Raw genomic sequence first — 5828 nt, 5'->3', positions numbered from 1 at the left:
TGCACCGCGCAGAGCCCATCGGGATCCGTAGTTCGGTGTGCTGACGAGGGCTGAAAGTGGCCGAGGGGCTTGCCGGGACTTGTAATTAGAATCTGCGGTCGCCGGTTGCCGCCTACGTTGCTAGCCTTAGCGTCGCGGTTACTAAGGAGTGGGTAGGGAAGACTGTGGCAAGCGCCACCGTGGAGCGACTCCGAGATTCCCGTGAGGCTCGCAGGCGTGCATCCCGCCTGACGGGGACATCGCCTCCGCGGACTGTACGGAGGCGGAAACGACGCCGGAGGCAGGTGTGGCTGGAAACTTAGTCTGCTTGAGTTAAGAGTCTTTCCAGCCCCAGAGGTAGTCTCCTAAGAAGTGAGGAAGAGCCAGCTCTTCACCCTTTCCTATTTCTGTTGTTGGAGCATTAACTCGAGTATTCTCTCCAAAGTGACTATCATCTTAGCTGTTAGTAGTGTTTCGTGTAGAACTGTCATTTATTGAGTGCCTACTGTCTACCAGGCAGTGCCCTCCATGCACTTATATCCATCCATCCTGTGTCTCAAAATAATGCTGTTTAGACAAGAAAATGAATTTACCAGAAGCCAGAGAGCATGGATCAAAACATAGTTGAAGCCAAGTTTTTAGGTTTGTTTTTTTTTTCTAATTAAAAGCATGTTTCCAGTTTGGCATTCTGATTTTACAAATATTGATTGAGAAAAAATATTGAGCACCAATAAAACTTGACAATGTACTAACTAAGGCATGTAAGGAAAATAAATCTGATTGCTACTCTAGAGGCTTAGAATTATCGTATAGTAATATTACTTTATGCCATATTACATTGCATTATTTAGCTTTTATACCCATATACTTCCCATAAATATACAGATGATGGACCAAATACTAAATTCGTTAAGACATTATTTTGTTTTGTTTTTCTGAGATAGGGTCTTACTGTAAGGTTCTGGCTGGCCTGAAACTCACTATGTAGACAAATTGGCTTCAAACTCACAGAGGCATACACTACCATGCCCAGCTTCTGAATTGCTTAGCATATACTCAGTCCTGTTGTAGTCACTCAGAATATACCTCAAAAGACAAAACCTGTCTTGGCAAAGCTAATGTTCCTACGAAAATAGCGATCACTAAAGAATACCAGATTGGATTTCGTCTTCTGTAAAGCAGTTCCTGGCCACCGCAGTTAAATGCCTCATAACTTTTTGTCAATGCTGTTCATCCTTCTTGCGATGTCTCATTTCTCAGCACTCAGCTCAAATGTCATCCTGCTCTTCGAAACCCTCCTTGATCCCTTCCTTTTTCCTTCCTTGCAGACAAAACAAAGTACTCCTGCAGCATTTTGTTTATGCCTCTGCTTAGTTGGGGGTAGCATTTATTAAGAGTCTTCCTTCTGTAGGCCACACTGTTTGAGATGCTGGAGATGAAGAGATTACTAGGACCTAGGTTTGCTTTTGGAGGGCTTCAGCCTCAGCCTGAGGTTGGTGTGGCAGAGAACAGTGAGAAAACCAGACCATTCTACTACAGTGTAGTAGAGTACCTCTATTAAGAAATAGGTCCTGCTGGACGGTGGTGGCACACGCCTTTAATCCCAGCACTTGGGAGGCAGAAGCAGGCAGATCTCTGTGAGTTCAAGGCCAGCCTGGGCTACAGAGTGAGTTCCAGGAAAGGTGCCAAAGCTGCACAGAGAAACCCTGTCTCAAAAAAAAAAAAAAAAAAAAAAAAAAAAGAAAGAAAGAAAGAAAGAAAGAGGTCCTTGCCAGGAGATGGTGGTACATGCCTTTAATTCTAGCACTCAGGAGGCAGAGTCAGGCAGATATCTGTGAGTTCGAGGCCAGCCTGGTCTACAGAGCTAGTTCCAGGCCAGCCAGAGCTACACAGAGAAACCCTCAAAAAAACAAGAAGAAAAGAAAAGAAATAGGCCAGAGGATTGGAGAGATGGCTCAGCAGTTAAGAGCACTTGCTATTCTTGCAGAGGATTCCAGTTCAGTTCCCAGCATCCACACAAAGGCTCATAAACACCTCTAATTCCAGTTCCAGGGGACCCAGTGCCTTCTTTTGTCTTCTATGGGTATTGGGTACACATGCATACGGGTAGGCAAAACACTCAGACACATAAATTAAAAATAAATATTAAAAAGAAATAAAGCAGGCCTAACATAGGTCAATCTGGGAATAGAGAAGTACAGGAAAGATAACTGCATGAATCAAGAAAGACAGACATGTGATAGGCCCAAGGGATGGAGGAAGCAGACGTATGAAAATAAGGAACATCAGTGCCTGTGTGGGGCGTGGGAGTGATGCAGGCACACAGGAGTAGGAAAGAGACACACGGACAAAAGATACGTGCTTGTTGGAGCTAGGCGGTCCCAAAGTCAGCCTGACCTTAGCTTTCAAGTTTGAGAGAGAATTCAGAGGTAGCTGAAGTTTCCCCTCAAGTCTGGACCTTGGTCTTTCATTTTCCTACCATAAAGATAAGTTCATGCTTCTATTAGGGTTACATTCTAGAAAACATAACCAAGGAGCTATGTTACTTCTTGTCCCTTTAGTTGTAAATCAATACCTTCTCACCTATTATTTCTCATGCTGAATTGGAATTTCTATAATCATGTATGTCCTGTCTAAAATTTGAGTTTGATTTATTCTTTGTGTTAAATGCATGGCATTTGTTTTTCCCAGACTGGGTCTTATCTTTCTTTCTTTCTTTTTTTTTTTTTTAAGATTTATTTATTTATGTATATACAGTGTTCTGTTTGCATGTATCCCTGCAGGCCAGAAGGGGGAGACAGATCTCATTACAGATGGTTGTGAGCCACCATATGGGTGCTGGGAATTGAACTCAGGACCTCTGTAAGAACAGCCAGTGTTCTTAAACTCTGAGCCATCTCTCCAGCCTGGGTCTTATCTTTCAACTTTGTCTTTGCTATTTTCGTTCTGCCAAAATGTATTTCATTTAAATGATCTTACAAATGGTCCCTTCCTTTCCCATCTATGCTTTTTGCAGCCTGCTTAAACAACCCGACTGCATTCTAGTGGTAAACAATGCGGCTCTTAAAATCCTATGCCCATGTCTTTGTTTCTGTGACTTTTGTGTGTGTACATAAGTGATACTCAGTATCAAACCCAGGGTCTTGAGCATATTAGCTACATTCCTAGCCCCTTTTATATTCTCTTTATTGTTTTATCCATCTATTTCCTGGAATTGTTTCCATCCAATTATCACACACACACACACACACACACACACACACACACACACACACACACACACAAACCCTTCATACAAGACACATTTGGGAGCATAAGGCTCCAAATATCCAAATGTGGGATATAATTAATAAGGTTCAAGACTTCTTAATGACAGGCTAAGAAAATTTACAATATCTCTTTTACAGGTAAAGAAACAGGTAAAGAAACAAAAACAAAAAGGAGGCAAAGAATCATTCCCAAGGTCAAAGATCAGGTAAGTACTGTATAGACACAAAACTAGGCCCTGATGTCCTAGTGTATTGCCAGATCCTTCTCTAGCAGCTGCCATCTCTACCATTTCCCAGACACTGATTTCCTTATTCATTCACTTGTCTAGCTGATAGATTGGTTGATCACCAGAGAGGTGTCCTGAAAAACAAACCACCTGCCCTTTTTTAGAGAGCTCTAGCTCCATGCTAGGTGTCAGGCCATTCTCATTTGGCTTTCTATTGCTGTAATAAAACACTCTCAAAAAGCAGCTTGGGGAGAATCCGTCTTGTGTGTCCTGATCCGTGAGGGAAATTTATCAGTGAGGAAAGCCAAGGCAGGAACTGAAGCAGAGCCCCTGGAGGAATGCTGCTCACTAGCTTGCTTTCTTACACAACCCGGGACCGCCTTTGCACTGTGACCTAGGCCTTCCCACACCAGTCATTAATTCACAAAACATGCCACAGGCTTGCCCATAGGTCAGTCTGATAGTGGCATTATCTCAGTTGATGTTCACACTTCCTAGATGACACTAACCCTAGTTTGTATCAGTTGACAAAAACAAACAAAAGGAAACTAACCAGAGAATGGAAGTGTGTAAATGAGGTGATCATAGGCCCTATAGCAGGGGGAATGTTGGTGAGGGGAGCAAAATAATGAGTCTACAAGTGCGGCATGTCAGAGGACCACCTGAGAAAAGCCTTCACTCCTTTATAGGGAGCTCAGGAATCAGAACACACAGAGGCTTTGCATTAGACCAGAGGAGAGCCCAGCATTCACTTACTCATGCTATGTGCTAGATGCTGTGGTAGGATAAACTGATAATTACCTACATACACTGCCCTTCCCCAGCCCTGAGGGAAATTAGAGAGATCAGATTCATATACACCCTTGGGTCCCAGGAGTGCTATCATATCCTTCGTTTGGCTCACTCATGTCTTTTGGGTGCTTCTTCTGTGCTGGGTCCCACGGATGGATGCGAGGCGATGACTTGGGAGTGTTTCCAAGTTGGAGGTTCATAGTCCCTTGGTGGAGCTTTGCATAGTTGGTAGTGATTTTATGAGGTCGAAAGCAGTGAAACCATGAAGGAGACATTAAGGACTGAATAAACAAACCCAGAGTCTAGCAAAAGCACAAGTGTTTCCCACTAGAAAGTCCAGGAGAGGCTTTGTGTGAGGGGTGGCGTGCGAAGGGTGCAGAAAGATATCCTTTCACTACTCACTTTATCCACCGCTCCATTTCATTCTCACACAGTTCTCTGGGGCACAGAAGTTTTAGCTTCGTCTTCCGTGTGGGAAAACGGAGACTCCAAGAGGTAAAATGATTTGCCCACAGCCGTCCAGCTTTGTAGTAAAAACTGGACCCAAAGTTAAGCTCCTTGTTCCCAAACTGCCCCCTCCCTTCCGCCCCACCTCTCCTACCTGTCACTGGCAGGGAGCCTCTTCACAGGACGCCTTGGTCCCAGCTCTCCTCACTGCTCCTGTCTTTTATGTACTCTTCCCACACTGTCAACACCTCAGTCTCACAGTCTTCGGGAAACTCCCTTCCCTCAGCCAGGGGGCTCGGAGAGTCTCTCATTACCTGAAGCGGCCCCCAAAGCAGATTTTTTGGTAACTAAAGTCTGTTAACGAAAAATCTCTAGGAGTTCACAATTTAGGAACTCATATCTTTGAGGAGGGCCATTACTGAATTTTAATGGATGAGATTGACCAGGTAGACAGGGTAAAAATGGGTATTTTATGCTGAAGCAACACTAAGCACAAAGCTGGAAACAGTGGTTACAATATAGCCTTGTAAGGCTGAATGCCCAGGACTGGCTAGCCTGGAAAGATCAGGGCACAGATGCCAAGGACCTTGGAGAGCAGGCCCAGGGCCCTTGGGCTCAGGGCAGAACACCTGCCCAGTGTGTTTGAGGCTTTGGGTTATAGCACAGCACAGCAAAAACAACATGCAGCTAAACAAACAGAAATGATAGGTGCCCATGGCGTTCTCAGGAGTCCAGTCAGAAGAGCGTGAGTGGCGGCAGTCTAGGTATGATGAGAGGGTGAACGAAAGCCATGGTGAAGTGTAGGCTGCTAGAACAGTATGAGCTGGAATTCTGCTACAGTGACCAATAGAAGTAGAGGACAAGAAGCAAGGCCCAGGGGCCAGGCTGCAGTGTAGTCCCCAATACATTTCCAGGCAGCAGTGATTTTGTTGTTGAATTGGCAAAGCTAAGTAATAGTTTTCCGGTTTGGTTTGGTTTTGAATAGGATTTCTTACTTTATGAAAAGTAAAGAAATCTTTTACTATGAAAGCCAAAGAATTTTCATCACAGAAAACCAACAGTAGCCTCGGAGTTGACTATCCTCCCAGATGTGTTTGGTTTGGCCTGCACATTG

The 5828-nt window shown here is 44.3% G+C and overlaps 1 protein-coding gene across 2 annotated transcripts in view; it reads left to right on the top strand.

Moving 5' to 3' along the window:
• The first annotated feature begins 60 nt into the window (after positions 1-60).
• Xrra1 (X-ray radiation resistance associated 1) overlaps positions 61-5828 on the top strand; it is a 64966-nt gene continuing 59198 nt past the window's right edge. Inside the window, exons 1-2 of one of the 2 annotated variants that reach the window (XM_059270647.1) lie at positions 61-284; positions 3387-3454. The gene's annotated coding sequence lies outside the window, so the exon portion shown is untranslated. The remainder of the gene's footprint in view (positions 285-3386; positions 3455-5828) is intronic. The other variant, XM_059270640.1, reaches the window with a different exon arrangement.

The sequence above is a fragment of the Peromyscus eremicus genome, chromosome 1 (genome assembly GCF_949786415.1).
Source record: "Peromyscus eremicus chromosome 1, PerEre_H2_v1, whole genome shotgun sequence".
Taxonomy (NCBI): domain Eukaryota; kingdom Metazoa; phylum Chordata; class Mammalia; order Rodentia; family Cricetidae; genus Peromyscus; species Peromyscus eremicus.
Note: the sequence above shows the minus strand (reverse complement) of the source record. Positions and strands in the feature narration are given on the sequence as shown.